The sequence below is a fragment of the Gadus macrocephalus genome, chromosome 20, assembly GCF_031168955.1.
Source record: "Gadus macrocephalus chromosome 20, ASM3116895v1".
Taxonomy (NCBI): Eukaryota; Metazoa; Chordata; class Actinopteri; order Gadiformes; family Gadidae; genus Gadus; species Gadus macrocephalus.
The window spans coordinates 16,232,559-16,246,844 of record NC_082401.1 but is presented as its reverse complement, the minus strand read 5'-3'; the positions used below and the strand labels follow the sequence as shown (position 1 = coordinate 16,246,844).

The 14,286-nt window shown below is 46.7% G+C and overlaps 1 long non-coding RNA gene across 1 annotated transcript in view; it reads left to right on the top strand.

The window, feature by feature from the left end:
• The first annotated feature begins 5,582 nt into the window (after positions 1–5,582).
• LOC132449171 (uncharacterized) overlaps positions 5,583–14,286 on the top strand; it is a 14,063-nt gene continuing 5,359 nt past the window's right edge. The window contains exons 1-2 of the long non-coding RNA XR_009523523.1: positions 5,583–10,996; positions 11,687–14,286. The exon at positions 11,687–14,286 is cut by the window's right edge and continues 5,359 nt beyond it. This is a non-coding gene — a long non-coding RNA (uncharacterized LOC132449171). The remainder of the gene's footprint in view (positions 10,997–11,686) is intronic.

Sequence of the window (14,286 nt, the reverse complement as noted above, 5' to 3'; positions counted from 1 at the left end):
AATCAGTTTCAAACACCCGCAAGATTGATTGTTGCGTGTTGTTTATCACATAGTTGTTTGGAAAAACGGTTTGGCAATGCTTGGATTTTCCCCAAAATTCCCTTCTACTCCGGCCATAGTTAACTTCTGCACACCATCCCCTTGAAGAAACTGTGAAGAACACAGTGTGTGTGTGTGTGTGTGTGTGTGTGTGTGGTGTGTGTGTGTGTGTGTGTGTGTGTGTGTGTGTGTGTGTGTGTGTGTGTCTGTGTGCTGTGTGTGTGTGGTGTGTGTGTGTGTGTTTGTGTATGTGTGTGTGTTTGTGTGTGTGTGTGTGTGTGTATTAATATATGGCCTGTCCGAATATGCTAGCATGTGCAGGCCCTGAATGGGTTAAAGGGTTCAGAAGGTTGAGCCGCAAAAAACTGAGAGTTTGAGGCGTGCACACAGCCAGCAACAGAGCCTGCGTCAGGACACCAAATCAGGATTTAGATGCAAGATAAAAAGTCCTCCAGGAGGGTTTGATAAGGGCGTTTTTGAACACATATTTGGGATCTGTCTTCAGGGGTTGAACAAGAATTAGATCGGTATGACTTGTGATCATTTGATTATATGGTATGTAAGGTCTGTAAGCTAAGCTTCAAATCGAGTGAAGAAATAACCATTTTGCCAGCACTACTATCATGCAAGATTTATTATTTATTAGTGTCATAGAATATCAGTTGCCTTTAAGCTTCTCCTTGTCTCTTTTGCAAGAGGCCATTTTGTGCTTCTTGGATCAGGTAGCACTAAGGTCTAGGTCACCTGCCCCCGCTGGAATAATATGTAATGGGCCACTCTCAGAAGGGACAAGAGAGACGAGAAAGAGAGACGAGAAAATTACCACAATCCCGTTCTCATACCCTCCTCGCCGCCCTCAGTTCCTTTCTATCTGCCATTTTGCCATTTTGAACCTTCACTTTGTTCTCTTTCTGCTCGCATCTCGTAGACAGCCGTCCAATCATCGCCTCAGCTCACAGGCATCCTGCCCCCATGCTTTTTCCTACTGCCTTGTTTCTCCTCCCCCCGTCCAAGTTCTCCGCCGGTCTGCTGTGTGCTCCGAGAGGCGAGGACTACAGGGTTCTAGTGGGTTCCGAGCCGTCGTCCAGGCCGGGGCCCCCATTAGGTTTGGCTCTGGGGGGAACGGGTACGTGCCTCTGAGACTGATAACAGGAGAGACCGACGAGAGATAACAGTCGACCGGTTGACAAGCTCAAATATATTTATGAAACTGAATAGAGATGTATCAGTTCAGGATGTATGACTATCATTATTATCTTCAATCCCCCAATTTCCACGGCTTATCTCTCCTCTTTCCCTTCCATTTGTCTGGCTGGTGCTGAAGTGCTTGTCTGTCACACGCACGTCCGTCCGTCCGCCTGTCCCGCGGCTCATCCTTCAGGTTGAGATACCGGGGGGCTCCTAATTGGGCTGAGCGGCCATCGGTAAAAGCCTGTCGCTCGGGCGCGTTGTATCAGCACACCAAACGCATGGCAGGCTAGGATGGATCAAACGAAACAGGGGGACACAAAGGACAACGCTTAGGAAGTGGGTCGCCTTTCATGCACAAACAGGGACAGGCAGGGAGCTAAATGGAGGGCTCTGCTGTGTCTCCCCTCCTCCGTGTATCTTATGTTGTGTCCCATGTCATCATCTCCCTCCTTTGTTCACTTTTCCCTTTCTTGTTCTTTTTTCTTCTAGGATATTCCACTCTACTTGTGCCAGCTCTGTAATAAAGTCCACATGCGCCACAGCGCGCTTTGGCACATGCAAGGACATAAGCGCACACACACACACAAAGACACACACACACAATTACACGCACATGGAAACATGCACAGACACACACAACCACAAACGCACACACACACACACACATGCGCACAAACACACAGAACCGCTTCAGACACCGGCAAGTTATTTGTGCCGAAGCCAGACGAATGTTCTCATACTATCCAAGGTTCCCTCCTGGGCCTTTGTCTCAGTGCCCTGTCTCAGAGCCCTGTCTGTAGCTCCAGGCTTGGACCAGACTGTGTTAGAGCCATGAGTCTCCATCTCCTCTCTAAGACCACATCGTCTTAGAGTCTCTGTCTCAAACCCCTGTCCTAACTCTTCCGCCTTTGCGTCTCCGAGTGTCTGCCTGAGATCCCTCTCTCATACCCCTGTCTAAGACCTCTTTCTCCAGAGCCTGCTGTCTCAGACCCCTGTCTAAGACCCCTGTCCCTAGCCCCTGCTGTCTCAGACACCTGTCTAAGCCCCCTGTCTCTCGACCCTGCCGTCCCAGCTCCCTGTCCCTCAGAGACGACTACTAGAATGAGGGGAGTCACCCAGTCTCCACACTCCCCTGCTCCACATCTCATTATGTAGCGGTGGGGAGACTATACCGTGAAATACGGTGGCAGTAGTTTTTCACTCTCCCTTTTTTTTTTTTTAATACTTTCCACTATTACTCAGAGCATGGGGGGGGGGGGGGGTGGGGAGGAGGTGATGGCAGGGGGGCGGGGAGAGAGAATGGGGGGGAAAAGGTAAAGTGGATCGTAACGCACTGTATCAGTCATCTCGCCTGTGGAGGACGAGAGACAAAACAAGTCATTCCTCAAGGAATGTAGGCCGGACAAAGCACGCTGTACTCCTCAGTGTGTGTGCGGGTGTGCGTCCCAGCCGGCGGGTTCTTTGTGGTCGCACCTAAGATAAGATCCCCGGGGGGGGGTTGCTGCAAGGGGTCGCAGGGTATCTCCCCCTCCCCCTCTACCAGTGAGGTTCAGTCCATTACCATGGCGATGTAGGTCACCGCCGGCCCCCTCCCTCTTGTTTTTGTAGTACACCACCTTCCTCAAACCCCACCTTAAAAGGAGAAGTGAAGCAGACTCACGTCTCTGACTGTAGGATGTCCTCTAATGGTGCTTGATTGAAACGCATTAGCACGGTGAGTATTTCAACTGGCAGCCCTGTTGGATTGGCTGCCTTGCCGCCGGCTAACTGTTTTTTCCAATTTCACCTCTCCTCAACACGCGTTAATTCCCTGACAGCGAAAACATGTTTTGCTTTATCTACCCTCAGGGTCAGTGCTGATAGACAGCACGCTTCAGTGAAATATGTGTCGTTTATAGTTTATAGTTCATTAAACGATGCAGCACTTGAAAGGAGGTAATTCAAAAAAAAAAGAATAAATCAACATTATACCGGTGATGAGAAGTGTACTTGTGCAAACAGTTCGAACGAAGACAGATGTTGTTAGGCAGGCATCTGCCATATGGCTGCATGAATAATATCTGAAAGCGATGCAAGGTTTTATTAAGTAGTAAGTATTCACCGTTTTATCCACAAAGGGCAAATTTGTGTTGCTTTTGTTGTATGTCAGGGAATGTCATCACGTCAATGGTGTCTGGAGTAGGAAGAGTGTTATTGTAGAAGCCCTCTGTGTCTCTAGTCTGACTGAAGATACCCTTGCTGTGAAAAAGGGAGTTGTCATCGAATACTCAATCAGTTCTCCATAAATCTCTTTTCTCTCACTCTATCCTTTTTTGCTCCCTGTGTCTATATTTGTTTTACTCCCGTGTGATTCCTGTCACAGTATTTCGGCAGGGAGGGGTGTCACACCTTCCTCTCTCAACCCCCCCCTCCCCCCTACATGTTGGCACAGTGATCCATCACATCCCCCAGATAGCGTTGACTCCATTCATCTGAATTGTCAGTCTTTGTTGCGCTACCCTGTCCATTCGTCTTGCGGGCTGGTAGGACGGGCCTGGTGATGGGCATGTGGCCCGGCACACCAGCACCAGCCGTCAGGGTTTAGATGGATAAGGTGAGATTGGGTCTTTATCGGATGCCCTTTTCCAAGTTCAGTTCCCAACTTGAAGGAATGTCCATGTCCCCTTAAAGTTTTAAGCCACTCACAGAGTGGAACGTCCCAAATTTCACCTGTGTTGGCATATCTGTGTGTGTGTGTGTGTGTGTGTTTGTGTGTGTGTGTGTGTGTTTGTGTGTGTTTGTGTGTGTTGTTTGTGTGTGTGTGGTTGTGTGTGCGTCCGAGCGTGCATGCACTCATGTGTGTGTGTGTGTGTGTATGTGTGTGTGTGATTTTGTGGCTCAGTGTGATTGACTTTGGGTGCACATTGTTATGCTCTTGTCCCCTGCATCAATTCCTCAGTGTGTTTGTGGTTTGGCAGCTTCCCCTGCTGCTCAGCCTTCAGCCATCCCACCCAACACCAACCCACCCACTGCCAACATCACCCACCGCCGCCACCCTTCACTTCACTAAAAACGGATGGTGATTCGCACTCCGGTCCAAAACACTGGCTGGAAAGAAGCCGTACGTTTTCAAACTGTCACATTGGCAGTGACAGGATGCTGTTGTGATTTATGCATCGTATTCAGCCGTGCGCTGACACACACAAACACACAGATACACAGACACACAGACACACAGACGCACACACACACACAAACACACACACAAATCCATATCCACAAAATAACCGGTCAGCCGCTGCCTGTCTGTGTGAAGGAATGTGTGTGTATGTTTCTGTGTGTGTGTGTGCGTGTGTGTGTGTGTGTGTGTGTGTGTGTGTGTGTGTGTGTGTGTGTGTGTGTGTGTGTGTGTGTGTGTGTGTGTGTGTGTGTGTGTGTGTGTGTGTGTGTGTGTGTGTGTTTGTGTGTGTGTGCGTGTTTTGGGCGGGGGGGAGTTTGCGGCTGATGGCACGTATTATGAGTGTGTATGTGTTTATGTGTATGAATGTGCTGTACGTACATGCATGTATACGTGTGTGTGTGCGTGTGTGTGTGTGTGTGTGTGTGTGTGTGTTTAGGGGGCTTGCGGCTTTCGGCACGTACACATCCCTGTGTACGTGTTTATGGGTAAGTATGCACCACAAGTACATGCGTGCCTGCGTGCATGCATGCATATATCTGTGGTGTGTGTTTGGGTGTGTGTGTGCGTGCGTGTCCAGCGTGTGTGTGCCCCGTCCTCACCCCCTGCTCGTCATCCCTCCGGCTCCTGCCAGCCAACGCATTAATCCGTCCGCCCGGCGGCCACGCGGGGGCCAGAGAAAGGATGCAATAATCGTCCATCAAGGCCGGCTCAGGGGGCCGGCGGCCCCTCATATTCATCCCCCTTTTATTGTTCCCCCCGTCCAGACAGTTGTGTCGGTGGCTGGGGGGGCGAGGGGACGCAGGGATTGGGGCTGAGAGAGAGGGGAGAGGCGGCGGCGGCGGTGGGGGGCGGGCGTAAAGCCACTTGTAAGCAGAGGGGAGATAAACGTCAGACAGTGAAAGACCGCTCGCTGTCAGCGAAGCCTCTTTAAGAGGGTAAACAAGCCCCCGGATCACGAGCCGTCGCGCCCCCAGTGTCCTCCCGTGTGCATCGCCGTGCCCACTCTTAAACTCATTTTTACAGTTTTTTATGTTTTGCGGTATTTCTTGTGTTTCTTCTTTTTTTGGGCTATTTTTTTTGGACAAACTTTGGATGAGAATTTAAATTTATTATTTTGACGGGGAAATGTTTATCTGTCACTGATTGTGTTGGGTGGGGGCGGGGGGGGGGGGGGGGGGGGGGGGGGGGGGGTTTGAATCTGAGTTATTTATCTTCAGCATAAATTGTTGGCTAACAGCCCCGCTGCTTATGTGGGGGTAATTTGATCTATCATCTGTCATCTCCCAACCAATATATAAACAGCGTTTATATGGTCTGTGCTGTATAATCTCCCTTCGCAGTCTAATTTTACCTCCTATTCTATCAAAGGATGTCCGTCACATTTCAAATGACATCATCTCGTGTTTTATTAGTGGTCTTCGCTTTGACAGGGTAGATATTACATCGATGTGACACGGGGCTTGCATTTTATTCACCGGCGTTATGAATCACATGTACCGGTCGACATTGAAAACGCCCCTAGGCTGTTCTTCATACTTTAATGACCTGTATGCCTGGAGATGTCAAACCACCTCTGGCCTGTAAGTCTTGTTCTTCCAGCCAATACTTTTCCAGCTTCCAGGTGTTAACCTCCACAGTCTATCTCCCCCCTAGCTGACAGCTGTCCTGACCCAACCACAATCCCCGGGCGGTGTGCGATGTGTGTGTTCCCTCCGTCTACAATGCGGTGTTTCAGAGCTGTGACTAAGCCATTATAATTGCTCCACTTTGTTAGGGATGTAGCTACGCAGGTGTGGCGACAAATTGGAAAGGTTGATTTCCAAATTTTTATAAGTGAAGCTAACAAGCTAGCCTAACCAATTAGCCACTGTGCTGTTAATGAATGGCTCAGTGAAGCCCAAAAACACCAAAAAAAAGTGTAGCTGGGTTTTGATAAATCCTTGCTTCAGCCAATGAACTCTTCTGAAGCTGAACATGTATTTGGCACAGTGTGAGATGCCGGAAGGTAATCTGTATGGAAGTCTATTAGATCCAAAATATTAGCACACAGTATTTAAACCCAAAAAAAACACCAACAGTGGCTTGGACAACGGGTTAAGACACATTCATGTAAACACACAGCAAAAGTCATGTTGTACACATAAACAGCTTCCCAGTTTGCGTGCCTGCATGTGTGTGGGTGTGTGTGCGTAAATGTCTGTGTGTATATGCCTGTGTGTGTGTGTTTTTGTCTGTTTGTGTTTGTGTGCGGGTGTTTGTGCATACGTTTGTCTGTGAGTGTGCGTGCTTGCTTGCGTGCTTGCATGCATGTGTGCTTGCGTGCGTGTGTGTCTTCCGGCGCACTTCTGAGCTCCAGGTCTCTGTGTGTGTTGCTGTCGTCTCCAGACGACAGGGGCATATGGGCCTGATCAATCCTACCGACACTCACATTTAGCTTCTGTACCGCAACCGCCACAGCTGTCCCACTCTCGGCTCCGTAACTCTCCCCTTCACGACGGCTTTACTTACACATCTGTTTCTGTATTCAGGTTGGTGTTCAAAAGGCACCTCAGACATACGAGTTGGTGTTTGAAGCTAAGTCACTTGGATGGTTGTTTATAATTCCGTCAGGCTAGTACAGCAGGATGCATCATGGGACTTTGTGTCGGCGATACCCAGTCATATAGTAATTCGTAGAACTGTAAAATCCCAGCTGACTTCTCACAGTTCATTCCCATATTTGTGGGAATGAGGCCCAACGTATAATCAAAGAGTCGAAAATAACCTACTTTTCTGAACAGATAAACAAAAACAAGGACAAACCCCAGAAATTGTGGAAGGTTCTGAAAAATCTAGGATGCTTATCTAAGACAAAAAGCACTCCCAGTTCTTGTATTACTCTCTCATTGATGGAATTAGGTAAATAAGAAGGAGGATATTGCCAATCACTTTAACACTTATTTTACCTCAGTTGCCCATAAACTTGTGGAGAAGCCCAAGATTGTACTGGCCTGAACACGGTCAGGATTTTCATGCTAAGATAGGTGTGACTCCCAATAGTTTTTCCTTCAATCCTATGTCGGTAGAAAAAATCGGCAACATGCTAAAGGGCCTTAACTCTGCCAAAGCCAAAGGGCTAGATAATATCTCAGCCAGGTTCTTGAAAGATGCAGCTGATCTCATCATGGCCCCTTTTATTGCTCATATTATTAATCTGTCTTTGGAGCAAGGCACTGTTACTGATGACATGAAACATTCTAAAGTCATCCCACTATTCAAGAAAGGTGATAGGTCTGATCCGGACAATTATCGAACAGTTTCTATATTGAGTGTAGTCTCCAAGGTCCTGGAGAAAGTAGTTCATGAACAATTGTATCAATATGCTGTGCATGCCAAACTGTACCTAACTGACTTCATAAGGGTGACTTCAAATATAAGTCAATAGTCTTTTGCAATAGTCGGCAAACGGGTAACTGGTAACTTGTGGAGTCTCACAAGGGAGCGTCTTAGGGCCATTACTGTTTTTAATCTACATCAATGGCATGAAGTCCGCCTGCAATGAGAACTTGTTGTTATATGCTGATGATTCAGCTTTTATAGCCTCCAACAAAAATGAGCTTGAGCTGCATGCCATTTTGCAAGATGTATTGTATTGTAAGAGGAATTCAGTAAGATCAGGGTCTGGCTATTAGACAATAAATTGACTCTTCATGTGGCCAAAACTGAATTCATAGTGTTTGGCTCTAAGCCAAGACTGCAAAAGAAAGAGTTGTCCAGTATCAGCCTTGGTGGGCAGCTCTTCCCTGCCAAGCCCTCAGTGACCTATTTAGGATACTGTTTAGACAGCAACCTAGATGGGGGGAGCATTGCTTCAAAGGTCATGAGCAAGGTAAATGGCCAATCCAGATTCCTAGCTAGGAAAGCTCCATTCGTTGATGCAGTTAGCCTCAGACTGCTAGCTAATTCACTTGTTTTATGTTGCTTTGATTACGGCCTTGGCACATGGTATGATGGTCTTACTAAGGCCCTAAAAGACAAACTGCAGGTTTCTCAGAATAGGTTAGTCAGGGTAGTGCTGGGGCTCACATCAAGGGATCATGTGGGTAAGCTCCAGTTCCAACAGCTGGGCTGGCTCCCCCTGGAGGCTAGGGCAGTTCAGCTCCAGCTCAGGGTGGTCCATAATGTTTGCCATCACAAGTCACCGGCATACCTTAAAAACCACTTCATAAGGAGTAGGGATGCCCATGCTTACCACACCAGAGCTAGTAATGAAGACTTGTACTTGCCTAAGTTCAAACCAAACATTGGTAAGTGTACTCTCAAATATATATTGGTGAGGTGAACTGGAATAAATTACCTTTGGAAATTAACTATCATTGTTTCAGAAAAAAGGTAAAATCCTGGCTCATGGTGAATTTAAATCCCTAGAGACACTAACATGTCTTCCTCCATGTGAGTTGTTGTCTGTTGGTTTTTGTCTATGTGTGCACTTTGTACTTTAATACAGAAAGTAAGGGTTAGGGAAGACTATTTTATGTTAAGCCTCTCATAGTCTATTTCTTTTTATGATGTTCAATTTTTTGTTTAATTTGGATATATGTCCTGTCTTGTAACATCAGGGACCATGATGGAAATAAGTGCTTGCACTTTGTCATGTTTTTCTTCTCTCCCTTGGATATGTCTTTATTCCAAATAAATCAAATCAAATCTAATCAACAACTTGGTGTTTGAAGCTAAATCCAGTCGCTTAGATGGTTCTGTCTAATTATGTCAGGCTAGTACATCAGGATGCGTCATGGGATTTTGTGTTGGCCATTCTGCGTCATAGAGTAATTTGTAGCACGGTCAAATCAATGTCAACATACCGTAACCTAGGTTAATTGCCACGTCTCACATGGGAAACGCTGTGGCTGTTTCAAACACGTCTCCCCATGATGACAAATCATTTCATGATGGCTTGCTATACTATGACCCCAAAATGTTGCTCCTAAGATGATTATTGCCCTTCCAATGCTCCGATGTTTCCAAAATAGATGTACAAGTCCTATTAGATCACTATATTAGATCATGTGGTCAGATGTTATTAGATCTTGCCAACAAAACAGCACTGCAACAGTGATTGGTCTCATTTACTGTTGCACGGAGACACAGTACTCAGTACTGATGTTTCTGTATTGCAGAAACATCTCATTAGACCGGTAGTACCACGAGAGTTCAAGGTGGGGTTGACGATAATGAACAGCTATAGCGCAGGTTGTTTTGGCAGACTATCACCTTTACGTAAGTATCATGTAATTACTTTATAAATGTTGTATTTATGTAAGCAGGATAGATAAATACTAGAATAGGAGAATGTTTTTGTAGCCATTACGGAGCTGGTACTTCCTCCTCTTTATATAGAAGACCGTTTGCAATCATTGCAGTGTACCTTTACCGTACCTAGAGGAAAGTAGAACATATTATGAGTGTATTGCATAAGCTTTCCCTTTATGCAAAATGGCCGCTCAACAGAGCGTTCCGTATGCAACATATCAAAGTGTTTAAAGGAAACCGAATGAGTGCTCAGACCGCGCTGCTATTGTTCGCTACACGGATCTCCTCAGTTCTCTGAGCGCTCTTCTCCCTCCCTCGTGGTGGAATCTGTGTAATGGAATGCACTTGAGACGGTATCAGCCATTGTTTGTGAGAATGTGCCGTTTTATTTAGCACTTAAGAAACCACCCCCTACATTCTGCGCCTTTGAAATTGTGATTTGCGAGAGGGAGTGTCTCCCCATAATGTAATCTGAGACCTCTTAGTCTGCCCTGGACTGGCTGTCAGGTTCAATTAGGTTCAGAGTGGGCATCGCTGCGCAGCATCTCTGCAGGGAGATGATTCTGCGCGGTGCAGTGGAGGCACGCTGGGACTGTCTGCAGGTCACAAGGAACTACTGACTCAATGAGACATAATGGGACACAACCCAGAAAGACACAACGCAACAATGCACGACGCATCACAGCAGTGGACCTCAAAATGACAGTACACAACACAACACAGGAATATACCTCCAAAAAGACTACCTGCACAACTCTCAACACTAGTCTGTGTTAAAAACACAACGTAACACAAAACGACAGTACGCAACACAATACGAACCCACATCACAGTACACACACAAACCCAACACAACTGCACACAACAAAGCAAAACATAGCACCAAGTAACATAACGCAAAAAATCCCAACACTGTACAACACAACCTGACAAAGCGGTACGACACAACAGAACTGAACAAAACACCACCACCTCGCACATCTCAAGACTACCAACACAACACACAAATGTGGTCGATCGTGACTGCATGCGACTCAACCATATCACCCTCTTGTGTGTCATACATACACATTGTTGTGTCTTGACCTTACGGCTATACACTTCCCTGGACTCACAGCAGAACTCTGAAACACTAATCACCGATCACAATGGCGGCGGCACGGCGAATCACCATCTCCCCCTCACTCTCCTCTCTCTTTTCCCTTCTCCGGCAGCTCTCAGCCCGTGGATCTCGTTTTTTTCCTACCTCGGTGTGAGAGACTACTCCCAGCTGACCCTTGACCTGACGAGGAATGAGCTGATCTTGGGCGCCAGGTAGGATGACGCGGGCGCTCATTGAGCCCCCCTGTTAGCCCTTGTTCCGTCGTCCACAAAGACGAGAACCCGATAGCCCCTCTCTGAGTTACTGTGCCACAATGCTCGCTTCAGGTAATGATGGCATTTTAAGTAGCCCATTGAGTCTTTGTTGGACGGAGCCAAGTGTCAGATCTGCTGGGAAGGAGGAAGAGAGGCAGAGGGAGGTTGAGGGTGATTGAAATGGAGGACGATAGAGAATAAAAGGGAATTTGTGTGAGTGTGCGTGTGTGTATGTGTGTGGGTTTGTGCATGTATGTGCGTGTGTGTGTTATTGTACGTGGGCGTGTTTTTAAATGTGTGGCATGTGTGTGTGTGTGTGTGTGTGTGTGTGTGTGTGTGTGTGTGTGTTTAAGTGTGTGAGGGTATGTGTGTGGATATGTGCGTGTGGCATCCAGGGAAAAGTAATTTAAAAGCCCAAACTCACACACACCCAGACCAAATCAGAATCGATGACTCAGACTTATACTGAAATATAATGTGTTTCAATCTTGATGACAGCGGTGACTCACTTGTACTGACTAACTCTCATTATCCTCGAAGAAAAATGTTTTGTTCTTTTTTGTTTTACTGCTCTGTCTAATTCCATATTGTATTGCGTTTGCACTGATTCATACATTCCTATTTTTATACATTCTCTGTTTGCTGTAGAAACTACCTCTTCCGACTGGACCTGGGTAACATGTCATTAATACAGGTATGGGCCCATTTTCTACTTCTGATCCTCAGCCCTGCAAGTCTCTTCCACTCTATTCCTATCTCTCTCTCTCCCTCTCTCTGTCTCTCACCGTGTCTCTCTCTGTTTCTCTCTGTCTCTCACTCATCATTATGTATCGCCTCTCACTCTGCTGTGAGGATGTTCCTCTCGAGTGTCTGAGTGACTTTCCTCAGACACCAGAGAGACTTTCCTCAGACACTCTTCCTCCTCCTCCACCACCTCCTCCCATCCCCTCGCCCTCCTACCGTCTGTCGTCATGTGGTCCAGTGAGACACGTCTCCTGGCCTGCTCTGTTCTTTGATGTCGTCATTGGCATGGGGACACATTCAGTGCTGCGATACCTCTGAGGGGGTGGAGGTGGTGCATATTTTTGCAAAAGAGTGTATGCGTGTGTGTGTGTGTGTGTGTGTGTGTGTGTGTGTGTGTGCGTGTGTGTCTGTGTGTCTGTCAGTGTGTATGTGTGTGTGTGTGTGTGTCTATGTGTCTGTCAGTGTGTGTGTGTGTGTGTTTGTGTCAGTTTGTGTGTGTCTGTCTGTGTGTGTCTGTGTGTGTGTGTGTCTTTCTGTGTGTGTCTTTGTGTGTGTGTGCAGGTGGGTGCTTGCGTCGGTCTGCCTATGTTTAGCTCAACAATGTGAGGGACACTCCTCAGTTGTCCTGGAGCAGAATGAGTTATGGTTGCGTTGGGCTCCGGGCCCCTCCACGATGAATTGCTCTGGGAGGACTATAAAGCATATATCATCATAGTGGGCTGGTACTCTGATCCATAAGAAGAGCTGCTACAAGGGCCCTGTTTACACCAGAGAAACATCTAGAACTTCCACAAGCGTTTTGGAATTTATTTTTGAAACACTGCTTCACAGCGCTCAGAAGCCCGGTGTCCGACCGTTTGCACGTAAGGGCGGTGTACCAGAGATCCCCGCTTTGCATGCACACTCACACACAGGTTTCAGATCTGTACCACATCAGTGCTTTACACAACCTCCCTGAATCGGCCGATATGTAGCAACCGGGATGTACCAGTTTACAAAGCTATGGGCGATGCCATGACTCACGGTTAATGACCTAGATGCAAGGTCCGATGGAAGGTCCGGTAGAATCATAAGACAGGTGGGCACAGCGCGCCGATGTTTCAGACAAATGTGCGCATTTACGCCCAAGCGCTTCGTATTGGTCGACGACCCGTGTCGTCGGAGCATGTGACTTGACAGCGCCTCTGTTAGAGATCAGGTCAAGAAGACAACCTCTCTCTTGTCAATCTGGACTGACTGAAGATTAACCTCAGAAGGTGGTTTTGATTGAACGATTGCCTGCATCTCTTGTACAGCGTTTCCTGTTTGGACAGAGAAAATGTCAGTCTTTGATTTGCTAGCCATAGCCTGTTTTGAAGAGAGACATAGAGCCGGAGAGATTAGACCGGTCTTGTATGTCTGTAGCTTCTATATGCATGGTTATATATGTTACAGTTTTTGTTTTATACTCGCTGTACACTTTTGTTTGACAAACATAATTGGCGGTTTATGTTTCAAGTTCATGCAGAGTTGACTGCATGAATATAGTAGAGTATATAAATGTATTGAGACACTTTTATTTGTTTTTGTTATGATGTGAGCTGCGTAAATGTACCACGCTTTGAAAAAATAATTTACCATTGGGTAAATCGCTGTACAAATTTTCTGAAAAGGTCTCCAAGGCCATATTTTAAAACAAGACAATTTGATTTGCTCCGTGTTCATGAAAACAGAATATAAACAAAGTGCTGGCCAAGTTTAAAGTCCTCATCTTTAAACAGAGCTGACTTACTACCAATGAGCACAGGGGGAGTAATCCCTGCCCAATTACCGGAGGCACGGAAACAACCCACGGATATAATGTCACCGACTTTTCCAGAACATGACAATATCATATATATATTTTTAAGGAACAACGTGGCTGCCAATGTCTGTCAACACATTTACTGTCTTCCTTGCCTCTGGGCTGTTCTTCTCCATCGCAGGATTTTAGAGGAACACTTTGAGCGATGTAAAAGCTTTTTACACTCCTCTGCTTTTTGCCAAATTGTGTTTCATGCCGGGACCAATGATGCATAAATAACGTTTACAAGATGTTGGGTGTGTTTGTGTATGAGTGTGTTGGTGTGTGTGTGTTAGAGAGTCTTTGTGTGTGTTTGTGGGTATGTGTCTGTGTGTCTGTGTGTGTGTTTGTGAATGCAAGTGTGCATGAGTGTGTGTCCGTGTGGGTGTGCATGCTTGTGTGCGTGAGTGTGACTGTGTGTGTGTGCGTGAGTGTGACTGTGTGTGTGTGTGCGTGAGTATGACTGTGTGTCTGTGTGTGGGTTTAAACGTTCTCGCATGCGTGTTTGTGTGTGTGTTCATTTTTGAGCCGCCTGTAGCCATGCCTAGTAACTGTCTTAAGAGAGACAGTGCTTATGGAGCAGCCGACAGCCAATAGCTCTGGGGAAGGAGGAAGGGTTGCCACAGCCTTGCATCAGTCAACATAAATGACAAGCTCTCTGTTTCAGAAGTTTAAGACACTT